Here is a 22301-nt window from a genome sequence, read left to right as displayed (position 1 = left end):
CTCTCTCTCTCTCTCTCTCTCGCTCTCGCTCTCTCTCTCTCTCTCTCCCTTTGCCCCTCTCCCTAACTCATGGGCCCTCTCACTAAAAAGTTTTTTTAAAAAAGTATATATTGAAATCTTACTATTTTTTAAAAAATCCCATAGCACCTCCCATTCTTAGGAAAAGAAAACGTTTTTTTAATTTTTTTAATGTTTATTTTTGAGAGAGAGAAAGAGAGAGAGAGAGAGCAAGCGGTGGAGGAGCAGAGAGAGAGCAAGACACTGAATCTGAAGCCAGCTCCAGGCTCTGAGCGGTCAGCACAGAGCCCGACGCAGGGTTCAAACTCTTGAACCATGAAATCATGACCTGAGCCAAACTCTGATGTTTAACTGACTGCGCCACCCAGGTGCCCTGAAAATGTTTGTTTGTTTGTTTGTTTGTTTGTTTTTATTTTTTCTCCCATTCATTCAACAAATATATAGTGAGCGTCAACCAAGACTCAGGAACTGTTTTCATGCACGTGTATGTCCGTGTGGACCTTTCCTCCAAGCAAATCATCAAACTTGCGCCATGGGAGACGATAAAAGTTACACCTTTTAAACATCTCATAAAGAAAAAACAAAAAAAAGGTCACTGGAAGTCAGCATCATATTGGTTTGTTACACAGAAGCAAGCAAATGCAATCAACAAAAGAGGACTGAGTTCATTGCTACTAGTTTCTTCCAGGGCAAAATAAACTGTCAACTAGAATGAAGCTTCTTGCCTTCGCCACACAACCTTTGCCTCATTTCTCTGCCAAACATCTTTTCACTGCAGGGAAGGTCCCTGGAGACACCAAAGGTGCTGCACCCCTGCACAATTTGCTTTGGAAGAGAAACGTGGCAAAACACAGGGAAGAAGTATTTGATTTTATCGTCACAGCCTCTCCGATACACATATGGAGGCAACTATAACACTCTTTCATTTTCTCCCCTGGTTTCAAACTAAAACTTATCATTTACACAAGGTTGCAGTAGGATTGAATGAGATAATAAAAATAAAGCATTCAGCACGGCTCCTGGCACACAAGAAACATCGCATCAATATTAGTGATTATGATTAGCGAGAGGTCCTAAACTTGCAGCAAGCTCTGTAAATTAGCCTCTTTAAGGGTTATCTAGGGTAAAATTTGAGGCTTCTTCTGTTTTCCCTTTGCCACCCGGAATGTTCTAGAGCCATCACCGGAATACAAAATAACTTTCCAGCAAGCCAGGTCCGGCTGGGGAGAAGGATGGACAGGGTGAGAAGTACTGCCTGCAGGTATGTCAGATGTCTGGAAGAGAGAGAGAGACAGGGAAGTCCTACAGCCTCTCTGCTTCCATATCAGTCCCCAGGAGTGGCCCTTCTACCCACAGGCCTTCTACTGAGGGCAAGGGAGCAGAATGGGACCTGAAACAAAATTAGTATCACTGATTATAGGACTGGATCACTGGTTCTGATTTTTGAAGGAAGTTAATAAAATAAGCACAGTGAAAAACTGCCTGAGTATGTAAGTGTAAGCATGTTTGGGGAGGTTATTTTAGTTCAAAAAAAAACAATAAAAATAGCTCAAATGGACTGAGCACTAATTATGTTCCAGGCACTTTGCTAAGCACTTTGTGTACATACTTAATCCTAACAATGATTTTATTCTTGTGCCAACATCACAGAAGGGGACGCAGGTTTAAAGATGTTAAGTAAATTTACCGTATCCCAGAGGTAGCGAGTGGCATTACTCTGCCCAGATTGTCTCTTTCTAAAACCCATTTTTCTTTATCATCATATGCTAATAGAAACAATACAACTTGAAGAAGAGGTCACATATTCATTCACTGATTCAATACATTTGTGGAACTATTCCTCCTATGAGTCACCATAAAGTGGGACAAATGAGAGGAATCAAATATTCAGGGTCACTTCCAATCAAAACATAGGATGGTACAGTGGTTAAGCTTGCCCAAGTTCAAATACTGGCTCAACCACTAACTCTGTGATCTTGAGCCTAGGTTTCTCCTCCACAAAGTGAAGCAATAATCAAGTCACTCTGTGGTTTCAACAAGCTAATATTTGTAAAGCACTTGAAAGGTGCCTTGCATATGTTTTCAAGCTATTTTTATATTAAAAGCATGTATGGGGCTCCACATGCATATCTCAGTGAAGAAGACTTCATGGAGGAGTCACTTCTTGAAGAGTTAGGTGCCATTTAGATGTGTAGATCCAGAAAGAAGAAATTGATCTACATTGAATTAAATTCATATGCTTACTCCTCAAGACAGCAGATTCCCGAAACTGGTATTGAAAATCTTAAAAGAAACTAGCTCTGGGTGCAGTGTTTTGGGGGACTGATTACATAAAACACCTACACAAGAACTGTACAATTTCCAGCTGAATTCAGCTGAGCAGCAGTACCCACATTTCCATCCACTACTTAGTGCATGTGGAAATACGAATATCTTTTGAGAAAAAGCAAAGGAATCTGATTTTGCCTATTTTACCTGTGTGTGTGTGTGTGTGTGTGTGTGTTGTGTGTTTGTTTGTTTTGAGACATTCTAATAGGAAAGTCCATGAATGACACATCAGTGAAACTCAACTGTCTCCCTCCTCTGTTCATAGGAGATCAAAGCAGTTTAACTCCTCGTCTTATAAATAAATTCTTCTATTTACCTTCACTCTCTGGGGCTCCAAATATGTCAAACCTGGTCAGCATCCTACGTTTAGTCCTTTAGGTGACTTCCTGCTGAATTTTGCATAAAAATCCCAACCCCTTCCCGCGGCCTGAACGTCTGACGCAGCCGCAGCTTACACGGTGACCTTAGATCCAGCCCTCCTCCCACTCTCACCAGGACGCTTGGCCATGATCTCAGACCAGCCTGGCTCCTTCTCGGGCATCTTCCTTAGTTCAAATGTCACCTTCTCAGAGACATCGTCCTGACTACCCTATTTAAAACTGTCCCTTCTCTACATCCTTCTGGCGCTGCTGTCACTGTTTCATGTCAGTTCCTCCTTATTTCCTACCCTGAAATCATTTATATTTCTTCTGGCTGCTTGTCTGTTATCTGTTCACTCATATTGTTCTTCTGTCTCTCTCGCTCCTAACAACCAAGAATTACCTCAACATCTCTGCTTCCCAAAGCAATGTTTGACTCTGTGTGCGTGTATGTATCCATACACGTGCACAGACGTATAGATGAGTATGTGTGTATGTGTGCATGTGCACAAACATACATGTGTCTGTGTGTATGCATGTGCATAAACATACGTGTGGGTGGGTGTGCATGTGCATAAACATGTGTGTGCGTACATGTGCATAAATGTGTGTGCATGTGTGTGCATGTACACAAATGTGTGTGCATACATGTACATAGACATGTGTGAATGCATGTGCATAACCGTGTGTGTGTATAAACAAGTACGTGTGTGCACATGCACATATGTGCATAAATGTGTGTGGGCGTGTGCATGCGTGTGCATAAGCATATGTGTGCCTATGTGTCCTTGTGCATACATGTGCGTGTGTATATACATATGCACGAGTTTCTTACTTCAATATTACAAATACGATTTGTTTTCTTGTCCAGTTCCATCTCTTTCTTTCTACCCCTTAGGGACCAATAATTATACTAACACCTATCTAGGCATGTAGTTTCCTCAGGATTAAGTAGTTGCTATTTACCGGGCACTGTTCACGAAACACAGCGGGGAGCAGGGTCTCTGCCCTCGAGGATGTTACAGTCTAGTGGGGGTGAACTAAACAATAAACAATAGACAGAGTAAAGTAAATAATTAAATCACATGTGGAAGCTGAGAAAAGTGACAACTGCTATGGAAAATGAAAAGCAAGCAGAGTGGGTAAGTCAGATGGACAGTGGCATGGGTGGAGACGGGAAGTAGGATGAGGGGTAATTTTATATAAAGCAATCAAATAGGCTTCACAGAGCAGATATTTGAGCAAAAGCCTCAAGGAGATGGAGAAGTTAGCTATGTGGTTCTCGGAGAGACTGGGTCAGAGGGGAAACAATGCAAATCATACACGGTCTTACAAGGCACTTTTAAGACTAGCTCACACACTGAGTGAAATAATGTGTGGTTACTTGTGCCAGCTACTGCCCGGGGAACTTCATCTGTATTAACTAATTTAGTCATCACAACAACCCAATGACTTATGTACCGTGTTAATCTCATTTCACACGGAGAAGTTAAGTAACTTGCCCAAGATTACACAAATGCACCCAGAATAGGAACCTCTGTAAGTCTCCAGACCCCTACAATATACTGCCTCTCCGTATAGAAAATTCTGATCCAGTGGTTCTCATACTTCAGTGCAAATGCCCTCCATATCTGCTTCTTTAACAAGCTGTCCATATAATTCAGATGTAGAAAGTCCAGGCATCACAATGTTTCACTGGTCTAATTTCTCCTCCACATGAAATCTTTCCAGATATTTTAAGGTAAATATCACATCCACTTCCTATCCTTACCATCCCCATTGTCTGTCCAACTGGGAAAAATTTCCTTAGACCAGCAGAAGCATCTAGTCAACATACCCACCCTCTCCATCAGAGTTTCATGTGAATTTCATCACGTGGGTGAGGCTTTGGGGCAAAGAGCAGTGCTGAATGGGGAGCGGGATGAATACTTATTGAGGACCCTATGGGTGCCAGGCATTAAGTGCTAGGGACTTAATACATTTTATCTGACTTTAACCTCTGTAATATATATAAACCTAGAGATACAGGTACAGATACAGATATTATGTGTATCTATCTAAGAGATAGCTAGAGTATGTTAATTTCCATTTCACAGATGAGGAAACTAAGTCTGCACAGGCTGAGCAAGCAATATCTAGGGTTCAATGACTAAAGCCAGCCACCTTTTCACTATCCATTCTAATCCTTCACTCCCCAGCCCCTGTCATTGTTTCATTCTGCAATTGGAAACCGAAGTCCAATCTTCCAGCAAAGTGCTATTTAGTGTGTATTTCTACTCTCCAGCATCCATCATTTCTGTATGTATGAAAAAACTCCTATATTTATTCAATGAGAGCCAAGCTTCTTCCATGGGCACTAAATTAGCTCAAAGGAAGAAAGCAGAAAATATGCACTCATAATGCTAAAATTCAAATGAAAGCCAAATATTTTATCTCTTTATTTCTTTGTAGAAGATTATGGTGATTAATGGTGATACAGAACTTGCTTTATGTAAAAAAAAAAAAAAAAAAGGCTCTCTTTTCATTTCCCAAACAGTAAATGTCAGTGTGCATAACCCAGCCATCTATTTTCTCTTCCCACCCCCAAACCTGGATCCTGAGGGCAAGACAATGTCTAGGTCATGGGAATGTGGCCGAATCCCATCCTGAAGGACATGGAAGGTGTCTTTATGGATCTGACTCCCAGGGCAGCGCTCAGTTGTGAGCCTCACTGAGAACAAGGGGGCTGCTGGGTATCTGGGATTTAGGGTGCCCCACATGCCATGGTGGGGGGGGGGGCTCTGTGGAAAGAAGATGGTTGTTCTTCTAGCTTTTCATTGTATCTTCTAAGTCATTACTCTACAGGCACAGACTCATAGAACACCACACCTTGGAGAGCATCTTGTTCAAACTCCTCATTTTAGAGGTGAGAAAAAGGACGCTGGGAAGGAAAAGCAATGAACCAGTAGTGGGGCTGTTGGACTGAATCATTGAGGGAAAAAATATACGCATAACTTGGAGTGAGAAAGCTGAGATCCATTCACTAGCTATGTAGCCTTAGCAAATATTTAGCCTCTCAGCCTCAGGATGTAAAATGTTGTTAGCATCATTTGCCTTAATTGCCTCAAATTATTTAAACAATACATACCTCAAATTATTGTAAACAATATATACAGGGGTGTATATAATAACAATCATTCTGAGGACTTAGCGTTCTATATAAACAAAAACTACTACTGACTGATCCTAAGTGTTATACTTCCTACTTCAATATCAATTTGGGCATGCAATTGAATATTATTACAGCTGCTAATCATAATAAATATTAAAATCCCCATGCACCAGGCTCTTAACAAGTGTTATGGCATATGACAGACACCTATCAAAAGCCAGATGAAATGGGTTTTATTATTCCCTCTTATAGATGATGAAAATAAAGCAGAGACAGACCAAATAACTTGTCCAAAACCAAACGCAGGGCGGTTGGTCTGGTGCTAGTGCTCACAAATGCGACACAGCCAAAATTTTAGGTTACCATAGCATCTAACCATAACTGGTTTAAAGAACTGTGTTATCTACAAAAAAGAACACTTCCAGATAGCAGCGTTTTGTGTTGTCTTTAGCATTGACTGGAAAAGGAGGAAACAAGCATAATCATGAGGACTTATGTGCCAGACAGGTAGAAACCATAGGCATCTCCCAGATATTAGCTAGATATAAAAGGTCACTTGTCTTTATTCCAATTATATCAAATAATAGCTGTAAGAATCATATTCTTCATTACTTTTAGAAATCTTGAGACCAGAGTTCGCTGGAGCTGCCCACTTCCCTGGAAACTTCCTGCTTTCTTTCAGCTAATTAATTTACAACACTTGACACTGACCTTGCTGTCAATATATGCAAGCAAGCACTTCCTTCCCTTCCCTGTGTTTGCAGCAAAACACCTTTTATCATTAGGATGAAAATGTCCTGTTTCCATCACTGAGCCAGTGATATTGAACCTTCTTTTATTTATTTATCTATTTTTTAATTTTAGAGAGGAGGGAAAACGTGTGAGTGAGGGAGAAGGGCGGAGAGAGAGAGACAGAGAGAGAATCCCAAGCAGGCTCCGCAGGTGAGGCTCCATCCCATGACCCTGGGATCATGACCTGAGCTGAAACCCACAGTCAGATGCTCAACTGACTGAGCCACCCAGGTGCCCCAATGTCCAACCTTTTTAGACTCTGTGACTCCTTAGCATTTTTCCGATTTTCTGTGACCATATGAAAGTCACCTTGTTAGTCTGTAGAGATGGCCTTTGACATACTTAATAATATAACAAAGCATGAGAAAACTAGAAAACTAATGCTGGGCCTACTTGACACAGTATGAAGCCATCATTCACTTAACTCTGCACCTTTTATATACAAGGCACTGTGCTACGTGCTTTGGTTGGTTAGGTGCTAATCAGGGAGTTGCACAAGAACACAAAGGGACAAATTACTGGCTCAGAGTACAGACAAACAAATAAATAAGATGACAGAAGAGACAGAAAGAAGATGGTAAAGCATTTAAAGGGATCCCAATGACTAGGAAGGAGCAAGAAAGGATTCGAGCAGCACTGTAGAAGGAAAGAGGTGGAGAGGAGATGGCTGCTGAGGTGGTAGGGTGTGGGGACACAAGGAGGGGACATTCCTAGATCTAGCCCTACAAGTCCTCCGATTTTATGCTGGGATCTAGCAAACATGGCGGTATAGTAGACCAAATGGCTTTACACTCAGGCACATACGAGTTCTAATTCTTAGTCATTGGATCACCTTGAGCAAGTCCGTAAGTCTCTCTGAGCCTCAGTTCTTTCATCTGTAAAAGGCAGACAATAATATATACCCTAGAGTTATTTTCATGCTTAAGTGAAATGACAGAAGTGCACACACCAATGAATGCTGATTTCCTTTGCCCTCCTCTGTTTGACCCGAAAATAGATCTCTTCATACAAAACATAAGGGCATTTTCTCTTATTCCCTTTGCCCCTTCTAGCCTCGACTTTCACAAAGAGATACAGAGACAAAATTTCAGAGTTGAAAGTTAAAAAAAATAACAACGTGTTGCAGAAGGAACTTGGGGATCATCCCGTACAGCTCGCTCACATTTGAGGCCCAGAGGCAGAGCCTTCTCAGTAGCAGGCAAAGTAATACCAGGATCAGAATGGCAGAATGGGGACAGGTGGGTAAACAGTCCTAACCCGGGCTCTCAGTTCTCATCCAGAGACCACATCATCTCAGGTCTTTCTCACCTACTTAACCTTTCTGAACCTTAGTTGCATCCAAAAATACCCAGGATCATTGCAAAAATTGAATGAGATGATGTCTGTAAGACTCAGTATAATCCATGATGGAGTTCAGGGAAGAGCAGCTGTTAAACTTTGAGTTTCACATTTTTTAAAAATTTTTTTAATGTTTACTTATTTTTCAGAGAGAGAACGAGAGCGGGAGAGGGGCAGGGAGAACGAGAGGGAGACAGAGTGCAAAGGAGGCTCCGGGCTCTGAGCTGTCTGCACAGACCCCGACGCGGGGCTCGAACCCACAAACTGTGAGATCATGACCTGAGCCGAAGTTGGACGCTTCACCGACTGAGCCACCCAGGCGCCCCTTGATTTTCACATTTTAACAGATGAATACATTGAAAGAATTAATGGCAGAAGAAAGAATCCGTGTTTATTAAAGGCCTCCTGTGACTGAGGTGCTGCGAGCAAGACCCCAGCTTCTGGGCAGGCATCAGTGTCCTACTCCCCAGCTCAGGAGACGGAGGCTCATCTTAATACTGTACCTTGCCCCCTGCACCCGTCGGACTGGGCCACTCCACACGGCTCCAACTGCCCGTGCGACAACCCCATCAGTACATCCTTACTTTTTAAAAAAGGAAAAAAAAAAAATCCGGAGCAAATGAGTAGCTAACCTGAATTAATCCTCCAAAATATCAGATGCCAAATGTTCTGTAACTTGCCTGTTCGTCGGGCCTTTTATTTCTCCTGCAGAACAATTTCCAAACTGGGCAGAGCTCAGTAGGTGGCCCTCTTTCATATTTCACGGGCAAGGCGACAGTGACTCACCAGGTCCTACATCTGTGTCACTAGCAGACGCCTGACAAAGTTGAGCAACAAATGAAACTGTGTGTATGCCCGAGATAACCTTTCTTTCTTTTTTTCTTTCTTTTTCTTCTGCCTCCTCCCCTGATTTCCTCCAGCCATAGCCTGCTTTCCGAACAGTGCCAGGTAAGATGACGCTAACTGGCCACCTTTTGGCAAAAGCAAACTATATGCTTCCAAATGCCAAAAGCGAGGAGAAAACATTTCTCCCAGAACTGCATTTGCAAGCCTGTCTGCTTGCTGCAGAGCAGAGAAACCCGATGGCCCGTGGGGAGTCTCAACGGATAAATGGCCCCATTGCCTGGGCCAGAAACAGATCTGTTCATTTCCCTACATAAGCCTGCGGCCATCAGTTTCCACGGGGAGGACGGAGGCTCCAGACCAGTGATCGGCACCCGCCCCCAAGCAGTGAGCGGTCTTTTCTGCAAATGCCGCCTGGGCGTGCTGTCCTCTCTTCCATCCTGCACCCACAGGATTGGTGACAGAAGTGAAGAACGCTATGGTCACTCATGACATTTGTTCCTCAATCTTCTTACTACCCTGTGAATTAGCACAAGGATGACAGAAGGAGGAAACCACTGAGAACAGGAAGAAAACGTAGCATGTCTTCACAGTACCCTGCTTCCTAGGACGGGAAGGTACATTACATCAAACACGGGAGGGTAGGCAGGTTGCCTTAGAGATCGGGGCTTTCTAACCTCCTCTCCTGAGAGCTGGCCAACCCCCCACCCCAACTTCTACAGAGCATGTTGACGGATTGTTCCCTCAGCAAGGAAATTTCCCTTTTGGGACAGAAAGGATACCTTGCAATCACCAGTCAAGTAAGGTCACTTAACTGAAGTAAATCCTTAAAGGACTCATTGAAGACGTGACGGCATGTGACGGGGAAAGCCCTTAGCTAGAAGTCACTAGGTGTGAACTGTGTGTCCAGGGCTGAAACTTAAGAACCACGTGACTCTAGCCACCTCTCATCTCTCTGAGTCGCCTTCAGTCTCTTTCTCAGTAAAACTGAGACCAGCTAAGAAGAGATATTGTTTAATGAGCACCTACTCACTACATCTACTTTACATTACTCTGTTTAATTTTACCCTCACACAAGCCCTTGGGGGTAAGCACTTTCTTTTCCAGTTTAGAACTGGACAAAATGAAAGCTCTACATGGTGAAATAAATTGCTCAGTATTACCTAGCTACAGAGGAATTAGAACTGAAATTCGAATCTGACCACAAAACCTAAGCTCCTTCTACTATTAATATGCCTGCTACGTCCTTCCCTCAGGGCTATAGCAAGTAGCAAGAAAGATCATATATATGGAATATGCCTGGGAAATTTTTAAGTTCTCTCTATATGTGTGTATGATTTTTGTCACAAGTAATCTGCATAAGGAGAAAAGGTATAACTCGGTATTCTTTCTTTAAGGAACCAGAACCAGAAGAAATTATCTTCCAATCTCCCTTCCATCCCCTTGTTCTGACCTTATTTTTAACATTTTCCTTTTGCCCACAAGTCACCGGTTTCTCAGGCACGCGTTCAGATATATTCTGGCCAGCTCATCACAATGCAGGCACACGGAACAGGCTGCCAGAAGCAAGTGATCCCATCCTCTGCAAACACTTGGTGTGGGAGGCATCTCCAGGGGCACCACCAGGTTCTACCCTGCCCTCAAGATGCATCACACTCCCACCTATGCACTCATCAGCCCCCCCCCCCCCCCCCCCGCCCGGCGCCCCCGCACATCGGAGGGGCCGGGAAGCAGGCAGTCGACTATAAATGCTGAGCGGCTCAGTTCAGGGACTTAAGGCATAGCCAGGAGATGATAGTAAATAACTGGAAGAAGTCGATCAGAATAAAATCAATTTTCATGAGCATGGTGGGGATGTATGAGGAGCTACTTCATTTTAAAATACCAATAATCAAGGAAGACGAGAGGAGGCATGTGTAGTGTTTCTGTTTGAATAAGGCAAGTTTGTGTCCAGAGGGACTGAATTTGGCAGCGCCACCACAGAGTCAAAAAGAAACACATGAGAATTGTGTTGTTGTTTTCCTGCGGTAAAGAAAACACAAAGTTGCCTGTCTGACCTAAGACATCGGGGACACAAGGCTCACAACAGTCTGTAACTTCTCCTGTCTTCCTACTTTTTATCAAATTCCAGACCCTCTTTGCCAATAAAGGCTGCCTCAGATCACAGCTTCACAGACCTGAGGCTTGGCCTAAAATCTAGGGGTGGTGGCATCACTGGGAAACATTAATTTTATATTCCAAGTCAAGCATCCGTGATCAAAGTTACATGGAAACAGCACTCAGAAAGCACTTTCTATGAAGGAGCTGTTCAAACTCCAAAGAAGAAAACACCACAATAGTATACAGATCAAAAAAAAAAAAAAAAAAAAATCCCCATAAGGTAGGATGAAATCACCTCCTTTCTGAAAACCCTCTGTCTCCTGGGTTACTGTCTAACAATATTTACAATGGCAGCCATCAATCTCAAACTAACCAGGTGCCACGCCAGGCACTGGGCCAGACCTGCTATTTGAATGATCCCATTGCATCTTCCCTAGAAACCTCAGGGCTCATTGTGATCATTACAATCTCCATGTTGCGGCTGGTGGGGGGGGGGGGGGGGGGGGGGGGGGGAGCACTGAGTACCCGAAGGACAGGGTGACTTTCCCGACCAAGTTCACACAGCTAACACCGGGCAGAGCTGGAGTCAAAACCACCAGGTAGTCCTTCAGTTGGGCCGGTGGCTAACCCTGGATCCGGGAAGCCGAGCAGCAAAGGCGCTTCAAGAGAGGCGCGGCGGACCTCAATTTCACAACCGGAGGTGGAGGAAAGACAGCCTGGGGACTGGCTCTTAAAGGAAACGGCAGAAGTTTGCTTTTACGTTCGCGATTTTTCTCTTTCGCTCGGCTTCCTCGTTCCGTCCCAGCACTCCGAAGTGACGGGGGCCATGGCTCCGTGAAGCCGGCGTTTCCTAAACGAGGGGCTTCCCACCGCTCCAGGGCCACCAGCCTCGTCCAGCTGCGAGTGCCACCCCAAGGCACCGCCTCCCCAGGAGCCTGCCAGACAACCTGGCTGGGCATCCTTCTGAGAAAGCAGGTCAGGGGAGACCGAGCGAAGCCGCCTTTCCCCCGCGGTCACGGCTCCGCGCTGGGGGCGGCGGGGTACCCTCCGGGGGGCGCGCCGCCTCTTCGCCCCTCAGCGCTCACAGCAGCGCCCTGGAGAAGCCCAGGAGGGGGGGTACGCCAGGGTGGATCCCTCAGAGGGCTGGGGCGGGAGGGGGGGGGGTGCAGCAACGCGCAGCCGTCCCCCAACTGCGGTATCTAAATCTGCACAAGGCAAAGACGGGTTCGAGTCCTGGCCCCAGCACTTCACCAGCTGTGTGACCCATCCCAGCCGCTGCCTCGCTCTGTGCCTCAGTTTGTCCTTCTGGAAAATAGGAGGGTTGAAGAGATGGTCTGCAGAAGCCCGTCCACCCCGAGATGCGGGTAGGTGATTCCTCCCAGCCCCGCAGACAGCAAGAGACTCACCTTTCTTGGGGAGCAGAGCGCGCACGGCGAGCCGGTGGGGAAGGGCGCGGGGCCGCCCAGCACTGCTGCTTTTCGGCGCGTCCGGCCCAAGCGGAGCCCGGGGACCCCGGATCCGGGCAGTCTTCCCCCAATGAGCCTCTTACTTTCCGCCGCACTTTCTTTTTCCCCCTTCGGGGCTCCTCCCCCGGCGCGGCGCGATTGGCCGCCGCCGCGCGGCTCGGGCTCCGCCCGCAGCCCCGGCTCGCCGGCCCCCGGCGCTCGGGGCTCCGCCGAGGGGCGGCCGCGGGGCGGCACCGACGGCAGCTCCGCCCGCGGCGAGGAGGGGCCGGGCTGCGGGCGGCCGCGGGGCCGCGCCGCCCGGGACCGGCTGGGGCGCGCGGGTCCCCGGCTGGGCCGGCGGCCGGGCGCGCGGAGACCGACGCCCCCACCGTCCGCACAGACGCGCACCTGCGCGCGTGGCAGGCCCCTCGTCTTCGCAGGCGACACCGATGCCACCCTGCCTTTTCCCCCCCGGGTCCGTGTGCTGAGCCATCCTGCCGCGTCAGGGCCGCGAATCCATTCCGGCCGCGGGAAGTGCGCGCGCCCACCCTGTGCCAGGCGCGGGGTGCGACAGGAAGATGCGCGGCGCCTCGGCGTTCCGGGGGCCTTGCCCCGCCACGGGTGACAATCGTGGGAACCGCAGCCGGTCACGACGGCGGGACTGAGTCCGTGTGTTCCACTGGTGGATAGTCCGTGTCTAGCACAGCGCCTGGCACAAAGTAAGCCCCTGATACGTGTGTGTTGAACGAATAAGTAAGTGAATGAACGAAATAATAGTTTCAGAGGGAGATAATCTCACGAACATTACTTCCCCTTCCTTCATTCCCGTTTCTCCAGGTTCCTGCCAGAGACCTCAAGCACTCGCCCCCATTCTAGACGGTAGTCTGGATAATCATCCTAAGAGGCTTTATAATGATTTTCATTAAGTCAACTTTTATGTTCAAGAACCTTCTGTTGGTAGTCCATCACGATTTCTTCCTGACTGGCGGGCCCCTGTGATCACCTGACCCGGTTCTGACACCTCCAGACTCTACCGCGTTCCCTGGTCTCGTCACACAGGCCTTGCCCTCCACCACCTCCTTGATTCTTTTGTCTTCCTCATTTAGAAGTACCTAATGGAATCTTATTAATGTCCAAGAAATCGAAATCCAGAGAGAGAAAGAAGGCAAATAAGGCAAACGTAAGAAATGTTGGGACAAGTGTGTGAGTTACTGATGCCTCCTGACGGCCAGGTGCTCGGTACACCTGGTGCCTTTTTACAAATACCATGTCATCAACGCAGCATCTCCATGAGGTACGTTGTGTATTTTTCCAAGAAATCGAAATCCAGAGAGAGAAAGAAGGCAAAGAAGGAAAGGGCCTGCGTGAACTATCGGGTGGAAGTAGCCGGTGGCGATGTCTGCACCGCTAACTGCCAGAGACGGCCAAGTCTGCAAAACTCAGACTGCGCCCCTGCCTTCGGGGAGCTTCCTCCCCAAGGCAAAATAACCGTAGAATGGAAGCTGTAGAAATGTCCATGTTCTTGCGTTTGCTGATACCATTTATGAAAATTAATCCCGAGGAACGATTATTTATCTCTGGATACCTGATAACATCCTCTGTGCTTACAACATCATTTCTGGGCCCAATAGCAAATAATCCAAGAGAATTTTTTAAATTACCTGTATGAAGCAAAAATAAAACTGTTCCTTGCTTTATTATTTATTCCTTAAACATGTACAGGACAGGGACTGTTTTTCTTTTAGAGTACCCTCATCAAGCACTTATATAGGTGCTTACAATATAGCAGGCACTTTGCTTATTTAATTCTCATGACCAGTAGGGTACTATTATTATCTCCAACTTTTTGATGAGATCTAGAGACGTTGTAATTGAGGGCTGAGGCAGTCAGTCTTCCGGTTGTTAGGCGCTCCATTATATAGTCTCACGTGCTTCCTAGAAGTCAGGACTGTGTGCCAGGCACATGCTGGGGGTTCTAAATTGAGCCACCTATAGTCCTGACCTGTGAGGGACTACTCCTAGCTTAATGAAGTTGACAAATTTACAAATAATCATTGCATCATATATTGTGATTTGAAGACAACATAAATGTTTGGGAACGAAAATGATAAAGTAAGTAATGCTATGTATTCACAAAATAAAATAGCTGCCATCAAATTAAAATATTATAAACCTATGTCTACAAAGAAAAGTGTTTACAATATCATTAATAAGTTCATGTAAAAGCCATGGAAACACATGGACAGTAATTGAAAGAAATGTGGGAAGTGTTAATGTATTTGCATTACGAGAGTGTTTCCTTTTTCAATTTGATTTAATGTTAAAAAGTTTATTGTAAGAACTAAGAAAAAATGTTTCCGAACTCACATACTAGGTATTCAGTGAACAGTTGTCCCATGAATGAATGAATGAATGAAGCTGCAAACTCATTAGTGTCAGTACCTAACAGTGTTGGGTGTCGAGGACATGCCCAATAAAATATTCTGAAATTGATGGAAGTATTTGGGAATGCATGACCTTCTTCTTCCCTCTGCTACTACCCCTTACCTTTTTTCTCAGATTATCTTTACTCGTATGCCTCAGATTATTGCTAGTCCCTTGAACCCAATCCAGTCAGAGTTTGGGCCCTAACACTTCATACTCAAGGTATCTAATGACCTCCCTCTTCGTCAAATTCAATGTTTAATTCTGTCTTCATCTTACTTGACCTATTAGCAGCATTAGATACAGTTGATCAGTTTCTCCTTCAAACTCCTTCTTACTTGACTTCTCTTTTTCCATTGACTCATCTGCGGCTCCTTTCCAGACTCCTTTGTTGGGTCCTTCACCTCTTCATCATCGCTGAAGGTTAGAATGCCCCAGAGCTTCTCCTTGGTGCGCTTATGTTCCCTGCCTGGGAGATCACATCCAGGCACATAGCTTTCTCAAACATCTGCATGATAATGACCTGCAAATTTAAATCTGCAGGCCGAACCCCAGACTCTCTTTATCCTTTAAATATCTTCTTAAATGTTTCACATACATTTCACACTTCACATGTTCAAAATGAGTTATTTCTACCTCTCACCAAAGCACCTCCTTTCCCAATTTTCCCAGATTGATAAGAAACACCGTCTTTTACCCGGTTGTGCAGGCCAAAAAGTTGGATTCACCACTGATACCTGGCTTTTTCTCAGAGCTCATCTGCAAACCAGCAGCAAATTTTGTTTCCTCTACATTCAAAACACAGATCAAACCTGAACACCACTTCTCTCTTCCACTGCAACCACTATCGTCCAAGTCCTCTCTCCCCTCGCCCCCCAAACACCCCCCAACTCCTCTCACCCCCAACCCTCCACCACCACCTCCCCCACCCGCCTGCTTAATCGCTTGCCTCCAGGGTCTTTCCTCACACTTCAGAGTGATTTATCAATGGAAATCAAAATAAACTCAGGCTAAGGATTGAGGGCAAGGACTTTGGAGCCAGACTGCCTGGTTTCAAGTTCAAATTCTATAACATATTAACATAACTGTTACTTAACAAAAACGTTACTTAACTTTTTTGTGCCTCAGTTTTCTCATCTGCAAAAAATATATATATATATATATATATATTATAATAATGTCTATATCAGAGGTTGTTGTAAAATTTAATGAGCTAATTGGAAAAGAGACTGGTACACATTAAGTACTATATAAATATTAGTTCTTATTTTTACTAGTAGTAAAATGTCATCCTCTGTTCTCAAATATTCAACGAATTCTTATCATGATTAGAGAAATTTCCAGAGTGCTTGCTGTCCCCTACAAGGCCCTACATGATTTGACACTGAATCACTTCTTCTTTTTTTGTTTTTAATGTTTATTTTTGAGAAAGAGAGAGAGTAAGTGGAGGAGGGGCAGGAAGAGAGGGAGACACAGGATCCGAAGCAGGCTCCAGGCTCTGAGCTGTCAGCACAGAGCCCGATGCAGGACTCGAACTCCAGGACTGTGAGATCATGACCTGAGCTGAAAGCAAAATTTGGATGATTAATCAACTAATCCACCCAGGTGCCCCAACACTGAATTACTTCTTTAGGTCTCTCACTGTGTGCTTCTCATGGCTGCGCAAGCATGCCAATATGTGCCCATATGCTGGGACCTTTGCACATGCTGTTCCCTCTGCCTGGAATTCTCTTCCCCCTTGGCTTGCTCCCTTACTTCATGTACATTTCCGCTCAACTGTCACCTTCTCACGTAGGTGACAATCTACGTGACCTTTCCTGACAACCTATCAAATGCTACTTCTTATAGTCTCTATTTTAATTATATTACAGTTTTATCTTAATTATGTTACATTTTAATTTGCTTATTGAATGTCTCCTTTGCTGGAAGCTGGAACAGAAGCTTCCCGGGTGATATGTTTCCCTAGCAAACACACAGTGCTCCGGATACAGTACTCACTTAATAAACATTTCTTGAACTATGAATCCAGTCTAAAACTCTTATGATTAAACCAAGACCCAAAGATACTAAGTGACCAATTCCTTGCCCCCTCTCCTTTGATTTACATTTCTGCAAGGCCAGAATAATGGAAGAAAAGAAATAAAGCAATAAATAGCTTCTCTTGGCTGGGAGCAGAGTAAAGAAAGTACAGTACAGAGACGTTTTACTTTAGGTGTTTGGATGGAAGGTGAAGAGCAGGCAGGACTGAGCCAAAAAGAAAAATGTGAACAAGGAAGCAAGTAATGATGTCTCTTTCCCTGTCTTTTTACACCCCCGCCCCTTGCACTTTCTCGCCCGTTTCCCTCCCATCTCCACCCAAGCCTTGTAGCTGCTTTGTGGCTATGCCCTTGCTGTGCTCAGCCATGCTTGTTCCCTTGGCCCCTGCAGTGCCTGGTGTTTCAAAGTCAGCCCTCCCTCTTGCAACTTACAGCCTCTGTCCCTGGTAGAAGCCCTTTACCCCTCAGTTGGGTTCAAGTAGGTGTAGGTACACAAGCAGATTAAACAAAGTTAAGATAGAGATTAATAAGAGCTCAGCCCTCTCTTACCAGTGGCGTGTGCTCATGTGCCCAGACACATATCTCTAACTACTGAAAGTCAAGTGGTTTGGAAGAGGAAATATGACTGTGCAGTGGGAGACTCCGTTCCTACCCCTCAGCCTAGCAGCGCTACGTTATGTGCAGCCTTGGAAGAGGAGAGGCGAAAGGGGAATTCTTGGATCCCCTCCAGAACTCTCTTTGCATAGGGATGGAGGTGAGCCCCAGGAATAGGGGATTCTCCCACCTCTTAAACACAGCTAGACCTCAGTAAAAGCAATGAAAAAGGAATGTATTCAGTGACGACTGACAGCAGGTGAAAGAACTAAGCTTCATTCTGATTTGCACAGAGAAAAAAAATTGGGTGTTTCAAAAGCGAAAGAGGGAGAGGGGTGGAGAGGGGTTCAGTAGAATCAGAGGAAAAAAAATTTGCCAGAGGTTGGTCAATGTAAATATCATTAGGCCAGCTACATCTGCTGGCTGGCAGTTAGTGAAGTTAAGATTCTATCCTCCCACGGAGACTGGCCTGCCTGATGATTGCATTTCAGAGGAGTGGCTCTCAGATCCTTGAAAAAGATACTTCTGCATTGTAAGAGATACATATTCACAATCGTAAGCCCTTTTTAGTAAATGCTCTAAGAAAAGGAGGTCAGAGGCCTATCATCAGATGTTGGCTAGAGCAAACAGTAAAATTTCCTGGCAGCCTTGAGCTTTCTCAGGCAGGCATTTAATGGGAGGCTGGGGTCATCACAGGGGCACAGCCTGATGCTGCTAAAAGCCATGCTGGAGTTTGGTCTGGCCTCTCAGCACAGGGGTTTGGATGGAGTTGTTCTGCGCCAAGAATTCTGCAATGAACGGAGGCGGCTAGATTCTTTCACAGGATACGTGGAAATGGAAGTGGGATAGTGGGCAATCCACCACCCCATTCCCTCGGTGCCTCTGCTGTAACACTCGCCACATCTCCCTTGGAATGCTGGTCTTCATGGCCATGCCCCTCCCTTCACGGGAGCATATCCAGATGAGTGACAGGGTGACGGGCAAAGACATGTTTTCCAAAAGACAGCCTGAGTCTTCTTGGCCTCTGGCCTAAAGCTCCTGGAGACTGTTAGAAAAGACCTAATTTTCCCTCCCTGCTTTTCTCCTTCCACACAGAAGCTTTGAAGTAAAGGTCAGGATTTTAATAAAGTCTTGGAGGATGGTTATTATGCGGTGTTGACACTTCACTCCAGCAGGAAATTTAAAGACAAGAACTTTGCATGCAGAGAGGAGAAACTTACCTCTATGGTTCTCACTTGGCCTTGTAAGTAGTTAACAACATTTACTAATTTCCAGGCTCCAAAATCCAATCTCAGTTGAAGCCGTGCTCGTTATGTAGATATTATCACCTATGTTCTCTCTTAAGCCAAACCACTGCAATAGTGTCTAGGACAGACTCGATGGAAATCGTTCACCATCTGGTGAATAGCAACCAATCAGTTTCCCATTAAAAGCATGCTGACTAATATTTGCTTGTTCGTATAGCAGAATCAGAGGGCTGTGCCATTTAGCCCTTTACTTGCTGTGCAGCACCGGGAAGACTGAATGATCTCCTAGGAGGTGGGCCCTTATATTATTCATCTCCAGAGAAAGATTTTCAAATAGTCATCTAGGATTCAGAGACGTTGTATGGGATTTCTTCCCCACTGGCCCCAGCATTGAGAAATTTATCTTTTATTCATTTGTTTACTCAAACGTGTGTTGGACGTTTGCTCTCTCTGGGTATTGTGGGTAATGCTGTGGTGGGGTGGACATGGATTTTTTTGTTATAGAAGAAGACATGATGTCTACACAGATTATAAAAAGCAATGTTGAAATAATAGCAGCTCTTCAATGAACAGCTACACCATGGCATGCCCTTCAAGCCTGCATTCTTTCTCAACCTTCCAAAAGCCTTAAATGGTAGACAGAATTTTCCCTATTTTTAGTGCTGAGAAAATAAAGTCAGAGAAGCTTACTTGCTAGTTAACTTGAACCCAATGGCGAGCCCCAGATCTAACAAATTCTGAAAGGCCATACTTCTCCATGCTACGCTAAGGTCCATGAGAAAGTTCAAAGAAATGAGTTTTGGAGCATCGCTTCTGTTTGGAGAAAAGGAAATTGCTTCAGTTTGGAGGAGATCAAAGAAAGAAACTGAGAGAGTGTCAGCAGCAGGGATCGGAAAGACAGGTGGAGTCAAGATTCATGGACCAAGAGGCAAGGAGTGAGAAGCTACGGGACATGGGAACAGCATTCATTTATTCATTCACCCAGCTGCTGTTGGATATATAAATAAAAGAACTGCAACGTGAGGTGGTAGATGCTTTTGGAAAAACAGCATGATGCTCTCCTAAGCCCAGAGGAGGGGTTTGCACACAGCATCGAAAGGTGAGAAAGAAAAATGGGGTGAATCCTCTCACCAGCTGGAGAACATGTGGGAAGCCATGGGAGAAAGGACTGGAAAACCATACTTGAGTTAGATACTGAAAGAAAGGGAGGAATTCTATTGAAATTACCCATTAGAAAGCAAGAACTATAACTTGCTGTCCTTTCTATCCCAGAATGCTGCCTGAACGTAAGAAATGTTGGGACAAATGTGTGAGTTACTGATGCCTCCTGACGGCCAGGTGCTCGGTAGACCTGGTGCCTTTTTACAAACATCATGTCATCAACGTAGCATCTCCATGAGGTACGTGTGTATTTTTTCCCATTCAAGCCATACAAAGAATTCTGAGGCCCAGTGAAGGGATGGGGCTTGTCCAACATCACAGAGCTAACAAGACCTAAAGCTGGGATTTAAACTTTGACTCTAGAACTTGGCCTTTCTTTCCCACTCTCTGGCCTACTGTAACTGGCAGGCTGAGGCAGTGCTGTATTGTTAGGCCTTTTGTTATTGTTTTAAATAAAGATTTTATGGAAGTGTGACACGAGTATGTAAATTTGCACTAATCATATGTGCAGAGCATGATGAATTTTCACAAAGTAAATATAACCACATAACTAGTATCCAGATCAAGAAAATTGGGTCTCCTGAGTGGCTCAGTCGATTAAGCATTCAACTTCCGCTCAGGTCATGATCTCACAGTTCATGGGTTTGAGCCCCATATCCGGCTCTGTGCTGACAGTTCAGAGCCCGGAGCCTGCTTTGGATTCTGGGTGTCCCTCTCTCTCTCTCTCTCTCTGCCCCTCCCCGGGTTGCATTCTGGCTCTCTCTCTCTCTCAAAAATAAACAAACATCAGTTATTTTTTTAAATCATATTACCACAGCCAACAGAATTTGACTTTATATGGAAGTATCTTCATTTCATTTTTTTCATTCTTTTGAGACAGAGAGAGAGAGAGAGAAGGAAAGAGACAGAGTGTGGGGTAGGAGCAGAGAGACAGGAAGAGAGAGAGAATCTCATGCAGTCTCCGCACTGTCAGCACGGAGCCTGATTGCGGGGCTCAAACTCACAACCATGAGATCATGACCTAAGTTGAAGTCAGATGTTCAACCCATGGAGCCCCCCGGGCACCCAAGTATCTTCATTTCTGTTGCAGTAAAATACTTCCCCTTTATTCATGTACATACCATTTGTGGAAACTCATGAGTTATTGAGTGATAACCTGCCTAGAAAAGTAGTTGGTCAGTAAGCAATAGCTCCTCTTCAGGGAGCCTGTGAGTTCTGTAAAGTCAGAGGTTGCCTTTATTAAGCACCAGAGGCATACCTTGGGATCACCAGGCCTGGCTGTGTCTAAATCCCAAGCAGTAAAAACAGAAGCAGCAATGAGACTTCTCTAATTTGAAAATATATTTATAATTAGTGGGCTGTTTTGTTGTATTCCTACAATTATAACCTGTGAAAGTTATAGTTGTCACAGAGCTAGCCCAGATATGGAAAAATCCTGCGAAAGGAAAGGAAGAGTGGATGCTTCCGAGAGGAAAGAGGCATAAGGGAGCACTTAACTAGAGCAAGTCATCTTGGCTTGCAGTCTGGGTGTGGCTGCTCATTCTCCTTGCTCTCTCAGCTTCTGCTTCTTTACCTTGAAAATGGTCATGAACTTGTAGTATTGTTGGTCATCAGCCTTTATTAAGCATCTAAATCACCTGTGGCTTTTTAATTTTGCTTTATTGGGTTTTTTGTTGTTTTTTTTTGGGGTGTGTGTGTGTGTGTGTGTGTGTGGTTTGTTTTGTCTTTAATGAGTAGAGATGCCCCGTCCTTATGCTAACCTGTGGGTTGTGGGCATAGCATGAGATTAATCACCTCACCCCAGAAGTGATTCTAATAGTTGAAAATTGATTAGAGAAGGACTGGACTTGCTGGTACTATATTAGCTCAGAAACTCTCATATATTAGTTGAAACACAAATTTGGAAAAGTTCAAAAATAGTCTCTCAGTCTGACTCCAAAAGCTGTATATTTAAAATGTGTTTATCTGAGAGAATAACCCCATGGTTTTTATCACAAGAGATAATTAAAGGTAAACTACATTTAGTAAAATATACACAGTCGTTGTGGTTGAATATCACAGAAAGTCTGCGGAAAAGAACAATTAAGAGATTATTTGGCTGTTTCAGTGTATGCTTACTAATCCCAAATGAACTATAATATTGTTTGCTTATTTAAGATCTGCTTTGGTATTTAGAAAGGCTATCATGTGAAAATACAGATGAAAACAATTCAGAGACTAAAACCATTAGTAAATATAAAAGCTGGTGTCATGTTTCAGAGGAAACACACAGTAAACTTAAAAAGATTGTTTTCTAGTATGAAAGTAGAGCAACCATACATACGCACACTCACGCTATGGAGATAAGGTGATTTCCAGCTGGGAAATCAGGGAAGTTTCATGGAGAGGGTATATGAGATCAGTCTTGAAAGATAGATAGGATTTGTCAAGAGGAGAGGGAGGTGGGGGGCGCTTAGGCGGTAGAC

The 22301-nt window shown here is 44.8% G+C and overlaps 1 protein-coding gene and 1 long non-coding RNA gene across 2 annotated transcripts in view; one reads left to right on the top strand and one right to left on the bottom strand.

The window, feature by feature from the left end:
• LOC120233109 (interleukin 1 receptor accessory protein) overlaps positions 1-12472 on the bottom strand; it is a 122820-nt gene extending 110348 nt beyond the window's left edge. Inside the window, exon 1 of the mRNA XM_039234219.1 lies at positions 12336-12472. The gene's annotated coding sequence lies outside the window, so the exon portion shown is untranslated. The remainder of the gene's footprint in view (positions 1-12335) is intronic.
• A 246-nt stretch (positions 12473-12718) lies between these two features.
• Positions 12719-14867, top strand: LOC120233097. Its single transcript, XR_005528716.1, has 2 exons — positions 12719-13093; positions 13212-14867. It is a non-coding gene; the product is annotated as an uncharacterized LOC120233097 (long non-coding RNA).
• Positions 14868-22301: the final 7434 nt, after the last annotated feature.

The sequence above is a fragment of the Hyaena hyaena genome, unplaced genomic scaffold (assembly GCF_003009895.1).
Source record: "Hyaena hyaena isolate Hyena2069 unplaced genomic scaffold, ASM300989v1 scaffold_84, whole genome shotgun sequence".
NCBI classification, from domain to species: Eukaryota; Metazoa; Chordata; class Mammalia; order Carnivora; family Hyaenidae; genus Hyaena; species Hyaena hyaena.
This window is presented reverse-complemented; position numbering and strand designations above follow the sequence as displayed.